Source organism: Aegilops tauschii, chromosome 6 (genome assembly GCF_002575655.3).
Source record: "Aegilops tauschii subsp. strangulata cultivar AL8/78 chromosome 6, Aet v6.0, whole genome shotgun sequence".
NCBI classification, from domain to species: domain Eukaryota; kingdom Viridiplantae; phylum Streptophyta; class Magnoliopsida; order Poales; family Poaceae; genus Aegilops; species Aegilops tauschii.
In genome coordinates, this window is record NC_053040.3 from 476753958 (window position 1) to 476769045 (window position 15088).

Sequence of the window (15088 nt, forward strand, 5' to 3'; positions counted from 1 at the left end):
ACTGATGGTCACACGCCGGCGACCTGCACTGAGGACAGCAACCTAGCGGGCCGCGACCGGCCGCTGGGCCGTCCAGCGTGCGCTTACTGCTTAATTAGGCCGCGTGTACTTACAGCTGCTTAATAGTCCCACACGGCTCGCTTACAAATCCGATGTGCGGCTTAATTAGGCTGCTCTTGCCGTACGTAGAGCCGAGGAAGCAATCACGGGCCAGTTAGCGCTGGCTAATCGGGTTTGCGAGGCAAAAGACCGACGTATAGACGTTGAGGCATACACGCATCGCAAATGCGAGCCGAGTCTATGCGAGCGACGATGTATAGACGTTTTTCTTTTGAAATTGAGGCATACCCTCGACCTCTGCATTATTTCGATGTACACAACCATTTATTAAACAAAGTGCAAGTATGAAGTTCAAAGTGAAGGAAATATGCCCTATAGGTAATAATAAAGTTATTGTTTATTTCCTTATTTCATGATAAATGTTTATTATTCATGCTAGAATTGTATTCACCGGAAACTTGATACATGTGTGAATACATAGACAAACAGAGTGTCACTAGTATGCCTCTACTTGACTAGCTCGTTGAATTAAAGATGGTTAAGTTTCCTAGCCATAGACATGAGTTGTCATTTGATTGACTTGACCCATTCTGTTAGCTTAGTACTTGATCGTTTAGTATGTTGCTATTGCTTTCTTCATGACTTATACATGTTCCTATGACTATGAGATTATGCAACTCCCGTTTACCGGAGGAACACTTTGTATGCTACCAAACATCACAACGTAACTGGGTGATTATAAAGGTGCTCTACAGGTGTCTCCAAAGGTACTTGTTGGGTTGGCGTATTTCGAGATTAGGATTTGTCACTCCGATTGTCGGAGAGGTATCTCTGGGCCCACTCGGTAATACACATCACTATAAGCCTTGCAAGCATTGTAACTAATGAGTTAGTTGCGGGGTGATGTATTACGAAACGAGTAAAGAGACTTGCCGGTAACGAGATTGAACTAGGTATTGAGATACCGACGATCGAATCTCGGGCAAGTAACATACCGATGACAAAGGGAACAACGTATGTTGTTATGCGGTTTGACCGATAAAGATCTTCGTAGAATATGTAGGAACCAATATGAGCATCAAGATTCCGCTATTGGTTATTGACCGGAGAAGTGTCTCGGTCATGTCTACATAGTTCTGGAACCCCTAGGGTCCGCACGCTTAACGTTCGATGACTATCGGTATTATGAGTTTATGTGTTTTGATGTACAGAAGGTTGTTTGGAGTCCCAGATGTGACCACGGACATGACGAGGAGTATCGAAATGGTCGAGACATGTCCCGGTATTGGTTGTTTGGAGTCCGCACGCTTAACGTTCCGCTATTGGTTGTTTGGAGTCCCAAACGTGTCCCGGTCATGTCTACATAGTTCTCGAACCCGTAGGGTCCGCACGCTTAAAGTTAGATGACAATCGGTATTATGAGTTTTGTGTTTTGATGTACCGAAGGTAGTTCGGAGTCCCGGATATGATCACGGACATGACGGGGAGTCTCGAAATGGTCGAGACGTAAAGATCGATATATTGGACGACTATGTTCGGACATCGGAATGGTTTCGGGGAGTTTCGGACATATACCGGAGTACTGGGGGGTTACCGGAACCCCCCGGGGAGTTTAATGGGCCAAGATGGGCCTTAGTGGAGAAGAGGAGGGCGGCTAGGGCTGGCCGCGCACCCCCCTCCCCCTCTAGTCTGAATTGGACAAGGAGGGGGCGGCGCCCCCTTTCCTTCCCCCTCTCTCCTTCCCTTCCTTTCCCCCTCCTACTCCAACTAGGAAAAGAGGGAGTCCTACTCCCGGTGAGAGTGGGACTCCTCCCTGGCGCGCCCTCCTCCTGGCCGGCCGCCTCCTTCCCCTGGTCCTTTATATACGGGGGCAGAGGGGCACCTCTAGACACACAAGTTGATATGTTGATCTATTCCAGCCGTATGTGGTGCCCCCCTCCACCATATTTCACCTCGGTCATATCGTAGCGGTGCTTAGGCGAAGCCCTGCGTCGGTAGCAACATCATCACCGTCACCACGCCGTCGTGCTGATGGAACTCTCCCGTGAAGCTCTGCTAGATCGGAGTTCGCGGGACATCATCGAGCTGAACGTGTGCTGAACTCAGAGGTGCCGTACGTTCGGTACTTGGATCGGTCGGATCGTGAAGACGTACGACTACATCAACCACGTTGTGCTAACGCTTCCGCTTTCGGTCTACGAGGGTACGTGGACAACACTCTCCCTCTCGTTGCTATGCATCACCATGATCCTGTGTGTGCGTAGAATTTTTTATGAAATTACTACGTTCCCCAACAGTGGCATCCGAGCCAGGTTTTATGCGTAGATGTTATATGCACGAGTAGAACACAAGTGAGTTGTGGGTGATACAAGTCATACTGCTTACCAGCATGTCACACTTTGGTTCGGCGGTATTGTTGGATGAAGCGGCCCGGACCGACATTACGCGTACGCTTACGCGAGACTGGTTCTACCGACGTGCTTTGCACACAGGTGGCTGGCGGGTGTCGGTTTCTCCAACTTTAGTTGAACCGAGTGTGGCTACGTCCGGTCCTTCAAAAGGTTAAAACATCACTAACTTGACGAACTATTGTTGTGATTTTGATGCGTAGGTAAGAACGGTTCTTGCTCAGCCCGTAGCAGCCACGTAAAACTTGCAACAACAAAGTAGAGGACGTCTAACTTGTTTTTGCAGGGCATGTTGTGATGTGATATGGTCAAGACATGATGCTATATTTTATTGTATGAGATGATCATGTTTTGTAACCGAGTTATCGGCAACTGGCAGGAGCCATATGGTCGTCGCTTTATTGTATGCAATGCAATCGCCCTGTAATGCTTTACTTTATCACTAAGCGGTAGCGATAGTCGTAGAAGCATAAATATACGAGATGACAACGATGCTACGATGGAGATCAAGGTGTCGCGCCGGTGACGATGGTGATCATGACAGTGCTTCGGAGATGGAGATCACAAGCACAAGATGATGATGGCCATATCATATCACTTATATTGATTGCATGTGATGTTTATCTTTTATGCATCTTATCTTGCTTTGATTGACGGTAGCATTATAAGATTATCCTGCTGGTGCTTTGGCGGCAGGGCTGGCGGGAGGAGGTGCGTCCGGTGGTTGCGTGCTCTGTCGGATCTAGGCTTGGTCCCGGCGAGCGGCGCGGGTTTGGGCAGCGGCTCGGCGTGGTGGCTGCTCTGGTCGTGGGCTACGGCGGCGCGGGGTGGTATGGTGACCTCCCTGCTGCTTGGTATCTACACGGCAGCTCGGCGGTTCTGGCTGCAACGACGGTTGGCTTCTCCGTCGGCGTCGGCTCGTTTGCAGGTGGACTGTTTCGGCCTTCGATCCCTCTCCTCGGCGTCCGGTGCTACTTTCGTCGAAGGGCTGGTCCTCTCCCAGCTGCGGTCCACCGCTCGTCTCGCGTCCCGGTGCTGCAGGACCGAGCTCGTCCCGCGCCTGATGCGGCTGGACCGAGCTCGTCTCGCGCACGGTGCAGCAGGACTGACCTCGTCCCCCTCTCGATGCTGCAGGACTGAGCTCGTCTCGCGCTCGGGGCAGCAGGACGGGTCGGTGGATGCCAGTTTTGGCCGACCTATGGGTCTCGATGCTGGGGGTCGCCCAGGGGTGCGAAAGGTGGACCTTTCCGCTCGTCTCTTTCGTTGGGGTGCGACGGGTCTCGGGTGAGGTGGTGTCGAGGTCTTGGATGCTGGGGTGGCGGCCCAGGTGGTGGTAGCGCGGTGCTCGTGGGCAGAGCCCGTGCCTTGGTGCTGCCCGGTCATCTTGGCCGTGTGGGCGGCGTGGTTGCCGGGGTGTGGCGTTCGGTGGCGATGAGTGTTGGCCGAGGTGAAAACTTGTTCTGTCTTCGGACGGACCGGCGGCGGCGAAGATCGTTCCCTTCTTGAAGGCGTCGTCGCGGCTCTCATTGCCCGTCATGCGGCTCCGGGGAAAACTCTGATCTTTGGATCGGGCGGTGGCGGCGCTCCGGTGTCGTTCCCTTCCTGAAGGCGCCGCCTTGGAGCGCATGGTTCGTCATATGTAACTTCATCATTGCGTGGTGGTAGTACTAGGGATGGTGTTGCTGCGCTCAGCGCCTATGTATCCTGCCTTGGGTGTGTGCGTGTGTTGCGGTGGCGTGGCGTGTGTTTGTACTGGGTGCTTGTTGATTGGTGCTTTATATATAAAGCGGGGCGAAAGCCTTTTTCGGTAACAGGATGGTAACACACAACAAACAGAACAACGAAATCCAGCACCAATTCGCCGGTTTCAAGGCCAGTTCATTTCATACCAGCAACCGTTGTCGAGCCTGTGTGCACCCTCAATGGGATCAGAAATTCAGTGGGGCAGGAATATATCTGCTCGCTGACAGGCAGGAGTTCATGTTCATTATCCCAATGCAGGTCAGTGAGAAGAAACATGAATCTTATGCATGCAACAAATGTTCTTACCAAAAGGTTAAGTGAGTGTACGAATTAGTTGGATCTGCGTTCTCATCTCAGTATGAGCAGCTTAGAGTTGTAAATACTGAAGGAGGAAACATTCTCACAACTGAAAGTAGCGACAGAAAATATTCTCACAAAAAAAGGAAACTGAACGGTGATGCAATCTCTGTAAGTGAGCACAAGTTCATCTTTATATTTGTTACACATTACGCCAGGCAAGTTAAGAAGTCGGGACGCTGGTGGGGAGGAAGGCAATTCCGTCACGCCCGTGCCGGGTTTCAAGCTCCCGCCCCTTCCTCTGAACACTCCCTGATAATTCAGTTCATGTCACAGGGCGAGCGTGGCGTGTCCTGAACTTTCATTAGCCCTGTGAAAGGTGTTGGGGAATCCAAGGATCCAAGAATGCTTGAGTAATATAGTTCAAATAACTGTAATGCAGCATGCCAGCATCGGCTATGTTTTATGATGCTGCTTCAGTTCATTAATTGTAAGGCAGCAACAGCAGTAGTAATGGAAGAAATAGTGGGCATTTTGCTTGATCTAGTTCAGGTGAGAAACTTGATGATCTTTGAGAAGGGAAAGCACGACGATTGGTCATGGCAATAAACAATTTCAGAGAAACAGCAAAAGAGACTTGAACAAGGTCGACTGTATTTCCATCGACAAACAATTGGTCGTGCTCAAAGCGAGTGAAACTGCAAGTTTTTCATCCTAATTAAACTAATAAGAGGACGGTAATACACAGCAAGATACAACAGCAAACAGAACAAGGAAATCCAGCACCAGTTCACCGGTTTCAAAGCCTATAGCATTCCGTACCTGCGACGCGACTACTGTCAAGCCTGTGTGCACTCTCAACGGGGTCAGAGATTCAGAGAGACAAAATATTTCTGCTCGCTGACAGGCAGGAGCCCAAGTTCACTATTCCTGTCCAGGTCAATAAGAAGAAATATGACTTTATGCGTGCAACAAAATGTTCCTACCAAAATGTTAACTGAGTGTACGAATTACTTAGACCTGCGTTCTCTTTACGAGCAGCATAGAGTTATAGATACTGAACCAGGAAGATTCTGACAACAAAAAGTTACAACAGGAAATCTTCTCACAAAAAAATTTAAACGACCATGCTAGTTTTGTAAGTTAGCCGGTGTTCGTCTCGAGTGATGTCTCACGTGCTGGATTGGATATTTGAAGGAAGCAGCAAAACATTCAGCTTTAGCTCGTAAATTAAAAAAATGATCATTTTTTCTGCACATTTCTTTATATTATTATATACGAGTTCTTTTGGATGTAAGATTGCCACAACAAGTTCCAACAGAAAACATTCTCACAACAAACTAGGCGGCGATGCTAGTTTCTGCCACACATGCTGGATTGGATTAGGTGGCTGTAGTAATCCTGGTCAGCTAAATTGCATAGATAATGAAAGAGCCAATGATTGCCGGCAGTGCAATTAACGAATTGAAGCTCCACTAGCATTAACAGACCAAAGGTTTTCTTTTTGGGTAGGTATACATGCCAAAATTTCAGAATAATCATCAGAAACTCTTTGTACTGACATGTGGCGACATGTGTGGCTCTGCCAAGGGCTGGCTGGTTAAACAAGTTCTGCCATTGACTAAACACCAAAGCTCCGGTAGGTGTCCTTGCTGTCAGCACTCTAGATAAAGCATAATGAGAACATCATTAACCAGTGCTGGGTAATTGACCCAGTCCTAGCTAGTGAACAGATTCTTCAGCATCGGTGCGCATATATGGACTAACATGATTCTTCAGCAACTAACACTTTCCACTTCCTCAGCAGTCTCTGAGTAGACCTGCAGAGCAAGAATGGTGACCACACTGATCATGCAGCTCGTGCTGCTGTTACTACTGCCAGTGACTCGAGTCTCAGCTCAGGAGCAGCAGCACCCACCCCCGCAGGTTGCGCGGCCAGGCTGCCGCGACAAGTGCGGCAACATCACCATCCCTTACCCCTTTGGCATCGGCGCCGGTTGCTTCCGCGACGATGGCCGAGGTGGCTTCCAGCTCGAGTGCAATGACACCCGCTCAACACCACGGCTCACCGTGACAGGCTATGGCATCCGGATCACCGGCCTGTCGGTCGCCAGCAGTGAAGCCAGGGCCCACCTGAGGGCAACACGTCGATGCTACGACAACAAGGGGCGTCTCGTCAGCCAGAGCGGCGCCACGTTCGTGCCACTTGTTGGCAGCCACTACCTCTTCTCCCAGGCCAGGAACCGGCTCGTCACGCTCGGCTGCTCCAGCCTCGGCTACTTCATCGACGCTCTTGGCTACTATGTCAGTGGCTGCATGGCCGTGTGCCGGCCACAGCAGTTCACCACGCCGGGGTCCTGCACGGGCGTGGCATGCTGCCAGAGCGCGATACCCCCTGCTGTCGACTACTACGAGCCGTTCCTGCTTGACTTCACGAAGGAGCACCGAGACAGAGACATAGCCTTCTATAGCAACAAAACGACCTGCCGGTATGTGTTCCTGGTGGAGACCAAGTGGTTAAGTACAAGATACACCGGTGACAGCGAGTACCTCAACTGGACCAAAGACTTTGCCGTGCCTGTCATCCTCGACTGGGCGATCCGGAACGTTGGCAACTGCAGCGCCGCCAGGCGCAACACAACTGACTATGCGTGCCAGAGCATGCTCAGCGATTGTATCGACTCCGAAGATGGCACTGGGTACCGGTGCAACTGCTCAAAGGGGTACGAGGGCAACCCCTATCTACAAGACGGATGCAGAGGTATACACCCATGCCCTGTTTTATTGTTCTGCTTCCTGCTCCTTCTGCCACTTCATCTTATGAATTGTTTTGCCAAATGGAAGACATCGACGAGTGTAAACACAAAGAAGAGCAATCATGCTACGGCATCTGCACAAATACTTTGGGAAGCCACACTTGCCAATGTCCTCCTGGGACCAGTGGAGATGCTACGACGGAGAACGGTTGCCGGCCAAAGGACAATTTCACATTGGCCCTAAAAGTAGTAACAGGTAAGCAGACAATCCTGCAAATGGGTTGCTCTTGCAATCTTGTTTTCGAAACCTAACTGTAATGCTATGCCGTATTCAGGAGTGAGCGTTGGTGTGTTCTTGCCATTTTTCATGTCCTTCTGGCTCTACTTGGGGCTCCAGAAAAGGAGACTTATCAGAACAAAGCAGAAATTCTTTGAGCTAAATGGAGGCGTATTCCTGCAGCAGCAGATACGTAACTACAGTGACACCAGCAAAGGGGGTGGGGGGTTCAAGATCTTCTCCAAGGAAGAGCTCGAGAAAGCGACCAACAACTTCGCAGCCGGCCGTGTTCTTGGCCACGGAGGGCACGGTATTGTCTACAAGGGTGTCCTTGAGGACAAGACAGTGGTGGCGGTCAAGAAGTCAAAGACGACGGAAGAGGTCCCTACCAAGGAATTCGCGAGGGAGATGTTCATCCTCTCCCAGATCAACCACAAGAATGTCGTCAAGCTGCTTGGATGCTGCCTCGAAGTAGAAGTGCCAATGTTGGTCTACGAGTTCGTCTCAAATGGTACACTCTACCACTACATCCATGGTAGTAGGGGCCTTGACTCTGATACAGGCTTCGACACCTGCCTTCGAATAGCAGTAGAGGCAGCCGAGGCACTGGCATACATGCACTCTTCAGCCTCGCCACCGATTCTCCATGGAGACGTCAAGACGGCAAACATTCTGTTGGATGACAAGCTCACAGCAAAAGTTTCAGATTTCGGAGCATCAAAACTGGCACCAACTGATGAGGCCAAGATGGCAACATTGGTGCAGGGAACTTGCGGTTACCTTGACCCAGAATACCTAATGACATGCCGGCTGACTGATAAGAGTGATGTGTACAGCTTTGGCGTTGTCCTATTGGAGCTTCTGACAAGGAAAAAGGCACTGTACTTCGACGGGCCAGAGGAAGATAGAAGCCTTGTTTTATGCTTCATGATGGCAGTGAAGGTAGGCCAGCACCAAGACCTTCTGGACAGCCAAGTGAGGGACGAGATGACAATCGAAGCGCTCGAAGAGATCACACACCTCGTTATGGGATGCTTGAACATGAGTGGAGCGGAGCGGCCAACGATGAAGGAGGTTGCAGAGAGGTTGGAGATGCTGAGGAGATACCACAACCACCCGTGGGCTCAAGCAGATGCCAATCCAGAGGAGGAACAAAGTTTGCTTGCTATGGAACGACATAATGTGAATTACAAGTTCACACAAGATTGTGTCCTTGATTTTGAAGCAAGCAGTACATACAGCTATAGCTTGTAGATCAAAATATTTGTTCCATCTTTTCTGCATATCCTTTCAGATATGAGTTTTTTCGGATGTAATAAGAACATAGGCACATACGATGGTTGCAGAAAGGTGATCTAAACCTCTCAAGGGTTGTACAATTCAGTAAAATTGTAGAATTGGTCTAAATCAATAATGCGCAAATATGCCCATTAGTTGGTTAATGCTTTTCATTTTTTTATTAAAAAGATGTAAAAAGCAATAGAATGTAAAGAGAACTCGCAATAATTTATTAGGATGGAAAAAATACATAATTTATAAAAGGGATTTGCAACTCATCTTTTTCCATTTATTGACTAGGCAACTACTATGAAAAAAACTACCAACTTGATTTGCAGGCAACATACAAACTAAACTTACAAGATGGTTTATGTACAGAAACTGCACGTTGGTACTATTTCTAAAAAGTTGTACCTTTTCAATGAACTTTCTTGATGTCAGAGCTTCCTTATACATGAATAAGCTTCCCAATGTATTGCATAGCACTTTGCATCCCATGATAAACCGTTTGCCACTGCATCCTTCAGCCGCAAACCCCACCAGGAACTGTCATTCTTCTACACAATGGAGAGCAAATTATGTTTCATATGTCCTAGACTGGCCTATGTTGGCTATGTTAAGAAAAAAGAAGTTCAGAATATAACTTATTCAGAGAGAAAGATTTTGCTTCCCGGCTGAGTAATTGCAAACTTGGTTTATGCTGATGGTTCAAAACGTCCCTTCATTGCTTTATGTGGACATAATTAGTCACGCATAAATCAGCAACTTACAGCACCGTGACATGAGATCTAGTACCCTGTTTTGTAAAAATAATAGCTAGTTCCCTGGAGATTGCCAACTTACGATGTCGCCAAGAACTTGAGAAAGAGACATGTCTGTCTCCATATGTAGAGATTATGTACTCATACGTAGCTGTATTGCGGTAGTCATGACAGGCAGGTTGCCTGGTTACAAGTAAATTCAAGAACTGAGCCATAAGTTACAACATAATTGTCAATCAACTGATGTGAAAGCTTACGTTGATCCATAGTACGAGCTTCTGTTGTAGCCTAATTCTTCTGTACAGTCTGTTGTAGCCTAGTTCTTCTGTACTCTTCACGCCTTCCTGGTGTTTCTTCTAATATAAAATGACACACGTTTAGACACGTGTTTGTGAGAAAAATATCAAAGGAGGAACTTTAGTTTGTGGCTTTTACCTGGATCCATTACTTGGAAAATTCATCTGTACTCATGCTTGCAATTTTACATATGTGTTTTACTTTCCCATCTAAAGATAGCAATACCAAGCAGCCTTGAACTGCTCAAGATCATGGAATTTCACATTCTGGTTCCTTTTTTAGGATATACATTCTGGTTCATACTACTTATTGTCTGATGACAGGAAAGTTTTCCACGTCATATTGCCTTTCCAAACGACAAAGCAATGTGAATGCATTATTGTAACTGAGAATTGTTGGCATGTCATAGCAGAAACTAGCACACATTCAGTCATTAACCCACAGCAACACTAGATTTGAGTGAATCAAGGGATAGGTCAATTAGTTACTCCGCTGAGCCTCGCTGAAGAGCTCCCAGATGCCACCCTCGTGTGCTGCTCATCAGCCAAGTATGATGTCCCCTGAAATAGCAGCCGCACGAAAATTCAGAACCCCCGTGTCAGGTTGAATGAACCAGGACGGCCGTCGAATATACTTGATAGATTTGACACTGTGAAACTGCTAATCCACACCTGGTCGATGTCAGCTTCGACGTCGAGCCTGAAATTCCCCAAACCCGGCGGCATCGGAAAGATTCAGAAAGTCAATTCAACCCAGGCACCGGAAATCGAACCGGAACAGAATTGAGAGGAGCTCAAGGGCACCCACCTGACGGCACTTGCGGAGCTCCCGCCGCGGGTTTGAGAGGCGGCGGCGGTGCTGGGAGTGGCACCGTCACTGGCCGCAGCTGCGAGGAGGGGGTGCATGGCAGCCCCTAAGCGTCGAACCCTCCGACGATCCATCGGGCCCGGGCGAGACTGGACAGCGGCGTTTGGGAGCGGGGGAGAACCGCCGGAGAGCAGGTTTTTTTTTCAAGGGGTCGCCGGAGAGGAGGGGGCAGAAGGGGCGGTGTCTCTGACTGACAACGGGCGAAGGCCGAGACGAGAGAAAACTTGCATCTTTTCTGCTGAAACATTTCTCAAAAAAAAAAAAAGGAGAATGGCAGGACAGGCTAGGGTTTGGATTGGAGATGGAGAATGGCTGCTCCAGCAGCTCGCGAGGATCAGGTGAGAAGAGAACCAAGATCCAAAACACACCCACTCCAGTCGATCTCGGCAGCACTGCACGGGTGGACACCGCTAGGCATTCTTCCGGCGGCCAAGAGCAAATCCAAGGCCTCGACTGGGACGACGACAAGCTCTCCAACGAGATCGACTCTCGAGCGGCTGAACGATGGGCCCCCCTGATGACGACGACGACGACGACGAGGAGTCTCTGGCCTTGTGGGACGAGCAGCAGCTCAAGCGCTCAACCAACGCCTCGCGCTGTGCCGCATTAGAGCCCACGAGGTGCCCTTAAGTAGCGTGTTGCCATCACAGCATCATACATACATACATACATACATACAGGTCATTGTATGAGAAACTTTGTGCGTCATTTAGACTCTGTTTTGTGTTTAATTACTCTGCTTTTGGATTGTTTGATTGATACAGGAGAAATACCAGGGAATGGACGATCTCGAGGAGAATCGGTACCACAAGCATTACGAGGTCGGTCTTCAGTGGCGCTTCGATCATGTGTGCTGCCACTATGTTCACTCGCAGGACTACCAGCGGCTCATCCTTCCAGATAATGTATGCGCGCAGGTGACAAACACTTGGCTCCATGCAACTATTCAGTGGTTCCATTGACTGTATTTTCTCAGTATATGACTGTTGCGAGTTGCTACATTAACACGTCCAATAGTGCTGAAGGCCTGAAGCTGAATGATGAAGAGTTTAGGATGTTGCACTTCACAAGGACTGCTGATCCTTGTGCGCCTCTAAAGTGGTCAAAAGAGTGGTGGCGGATCCTTTCTTAATACTTGCGCACAAATCTTCTGCCTCTGTTTCAAAAAATATATAGTGTTTTCATTGTGCAGGGTGAGAGTATGAAAACTGGGAATATTACTACAGAACTTGTAGTACGCTTGAGGGTGACCAAGAATTCGTCCAGTTCTGGGAAAAGCTGTCAAGCAAAACCGAGGTGTGCACGATGTGATCGATTGTAAACTTCTGCTCATTACATCTCATCATCTTCTGACTTGCCTTTCTGTCGCATGCAGTTGATTGAATTGCACCTGACAGGCAGGTCCCGCGAGGTAAACATTCCCCAAAAGTCTCCTGTGGTTCATAGCTTAATTGTAGGAGTATTGATGCTGTAGTCTTCAACAGGGCATCCACCACGGGGGTGATGTGGTTGCTGCCTGAAAGCGATTGACCAACATGCTGCAACCAGCTCCATCCATCTGTAGATAGATCTCTACAGATGACAGACTCTCAATTTTCACCTTGTTGGTTTCTCATAAACTGGCGATGGGCAGAAGCAGTGGTGGTGCCAGAGTTTAGTCAGTAGAACTAGTGCTAGTCCGAGAGACCTATCGTGAAGCTGTATTTAGTCAGTAGAACTAGTGCTAGTCCAAGAGACCTATCGTGAAGCTGTATTTCTGACTAGTTAGAGATCGATGGTTTCGGTATCTGGCCAAAGGGAGGAAATGGGATGTAGATATCGGCCTTTCTTTTTGGGATATACTTGCGATCTTCTCAAGGAGAAGTGGTTCTTGTGGTTTCGTTTGAGAGGTCATGGTAGTCTTGGACCATGTACAATTTTCAGAACAGCTGTGTAAGATCGAACACAATTGAGATAAATTCATATTCTGTTTTGGTAAGATGTAAACGAAATTTGGGAACAACTTATGTGTTCCATTGAATCAAGGGCCTTGATATAGCACTTTAAACTCGAGGCTTTGTCAAGACTACTTTTATTACTAGTTCGATGCTACTCTGCTTTTATACCCGTGACGATGATGGTAGAAACAGAGTCACCCTGCAAACTGGACAACTTCACCCAGATTTATTCTTATTATTAGTACTGGCCACTTGATCGTTGGTCTCAAGCTCGGCTGCACTTCACGATCTACTGAGCGGAAGGCGGGACAGGAAGCGGGTGGTTGTGCGCCGTCAGGCTGTTGACCATGAAGGCCTTGTCTTCTTCCACGGCTGAACGCCCTCCTGGTATGACCCCAACCCAAACAAAGGAGAGTCAGAACCAGGGACAGGTTACAAGTCAAACGGCAAGCAAACGAAGAAGTATCGATAACACGATGTCGTCTGCAGATTACATACTAAAATCATGAGAGATTGGTAGCAGCTATAGATTACCAATGGTGGAGGAGTGGCCATGGGGAGGGGCGTAAGTCGGTGGCTGCAGTCCGGCAGCAGATCCTCCTCCTCCCCTGGTGCCGCCGATGTACGCCTGGGCATGGCCGCCGACCATGAGCTGGCTGCAGACGAGCGCCAGAAGGACCAGAGCTGGGAATGCCTTGGACGTAGCCATCTCTCTTGGTCTCTCACTTTGCTTGGCTGCTCTGCTCTTCTCTGCCTCTGTGTCTGTGGTGTTGTGTTCTGTGCAGACACAGCTCGGGGTGTATATATAGCAAAGTGCTAGCTAGTTAGGCGAGGGCGTTTGATTGCCAATCAAGAGTAGCGTGGAGAGGCCGTGAATGTGTAGCACATGAAAGGAGGAATCAGTATCTTGTAGCTCTGCAGGCAAGGCACACCACCCACCTAAGCTACCGGGACAGATTACAAGGTCATATGCTTGAGGAAACATCACCCTAGCCTCTAGTCTAGCATAACCATCTCGGCACAAGTTAGGAGAGTGTGCTGTCCGATTGTAATATGAAAGAAGTTTACAAGATTAATTAGGAGAGTGTCCGTCGCTCCACCAATGGTGGGGCGTTGGAGATTGTTAACCTTGAGAAGTTTCAAGCAATCTATGAAGGAGAACGTGTGTTATATGTGACTAAAAAGTAAAAATACATTATTGGATTCATTGTCCAAGGAAGTTTTTAAACATATACTATTGGTGACATATTACACACATTTCGCTACTCAAATTGAAGACCTAAAAACCCGTGTCAGCCTTACATACCTGAATGGAGGGAGTACCACGATCTACAAGCTAAAAATGATGTATTGCGCCCTTCAAGATCAATGATGTCTTGAGGTCTGAATTTATAACCTACATCTCCTTATTCCTCCCGCCAAGCAAGTGATACCTCTCCCTGCTCTCCGAATCACCACCATCATGACCCCACGGTTGTCAATGTTTCCTCTCTATGACGTCCTTCATCAACAATTGCTCCTCCCTCCTCATGGTCACTACTGTGTCACAAAGAGTGTGACCTCTTCATGTACCTCGGGTACCATCTCCTTCCTCACTTGCTAGTCCAAGAGCTCATCGTGCCCCCGGCCTTCATGGCCACCATGAAGGTGACATCGGACTCTTGTCCTCCTCATGCCCATTGAAGCATAGCGACTTCTTCCTAGTTAGGAATTGAGTTCTAGCAACACAACGTCAAAGTTGTACAAGTTGCTTTTGTCTTAGCTGAAACATCATGAGGTACTCTAGGTCTAGGTACCCGCTTGTCTCCTACACTACTGTTGCAATCTTAGCGTTGCCACTTGATGCCGACTTTGACGCCCCTAAGTCCAATACTTTGGTAGTGAAATTGCTCTGGTGGAGGATGTTGGCCTTCTTGACATCTTCATGGAGGATTGGCAGGTAGGTCTTTGAGTGCATGTATGCCAATGCCTCTACCGACTATCCATGGGCGTGTCAGTGTTAAGCTACTTGTAGTGGATGAAGTGGTAGAGGGTGTCGTTTGAGACACTCATAGACCAGCATTGGGTGCCCACCTCAAGGCAGCAGATGAGAAGCATGGAGATGTTTTGGTGGTTGGCCTGGGAGGGAATGTGCATCTCCCTCATGAAATCCTTGGTCTTGTCCTACTCCATCATCTTGGAATTCTCGATGGCCTCTATGGTCTTTGTCCTAGTGAACACCTCTATAGATGATGTTGTGTCCACCGGAACTGAGGATCTGGTTGGCCAACGATCTGGATAGTATCTTGAACCATTATGGAAATGCATCTATTATTGTGGGGTGACAACTCTGTTGTGCTCCAAGAAGCTCTGCTTGGTCTAGGTGAGTTTCATATTCTGGAGCCCCACGTGGAGTCAGAAGCGGATG

General features: G+C 48.5%; 2 long non-coding RNA genes and 1 pseudogene across 3 annotated transcripts; 1 reads left to right on the forward strand and 2 right to left on the reverse strand.

Moving 5' to 3' along the window:
- Nucleotides 1–4564: 4564 nt before the first annotated feature.
- Nucleotides 4565–11195, reverse strand: LOC120966669 (uncharacterized). Of its 2 annotated transcripts, XR_012188227.1 has the most exons (8): nucleotides 10685–11195; nucleotides 10549–10576; nucleotides 10016–10437; nucleotides 9838–9936; nucleotides 9663–9763; nucleotides 9234–9376; nucleotides 5331–5438; nucleotides 4565–4878 (listed from the first exon to the last, which is right to left on the reverse strand). It is a non-coding gene; the product is annotated as an uncharacterized lncRNA (long non-coding RNA). The 2 variants fall into 2 exon arrangements; XR_012188228.1 differs by lacking the exon at nucleotides 9663–9763.
- LOC109742865 (wall-associated receptor kinase 1-like) lies at nucleotides 6238–8916 on the forward strand (annotated as a pseudogene).
- A 1487-nt stretch (nucleotides 11196–12682) lies between the features above and the next one.
- LOC141025443 (uncharacterized) lies at nucleotides 12683–13572 on the reverse strand. Its single transcript, XR_012186903.1, has 2 exons — nucleotides 13216–13572; nucleotides 12683–13065 (listed from the first exon to the last, which is right to left on the reverse strand). It is a non-coding gene; the product is annotated as an uncharacterized lncRNA (long non-coding RNA).
- Between the last annotated feature and the right edge of the window lie 1516 nt (nucleotides 13573–15088).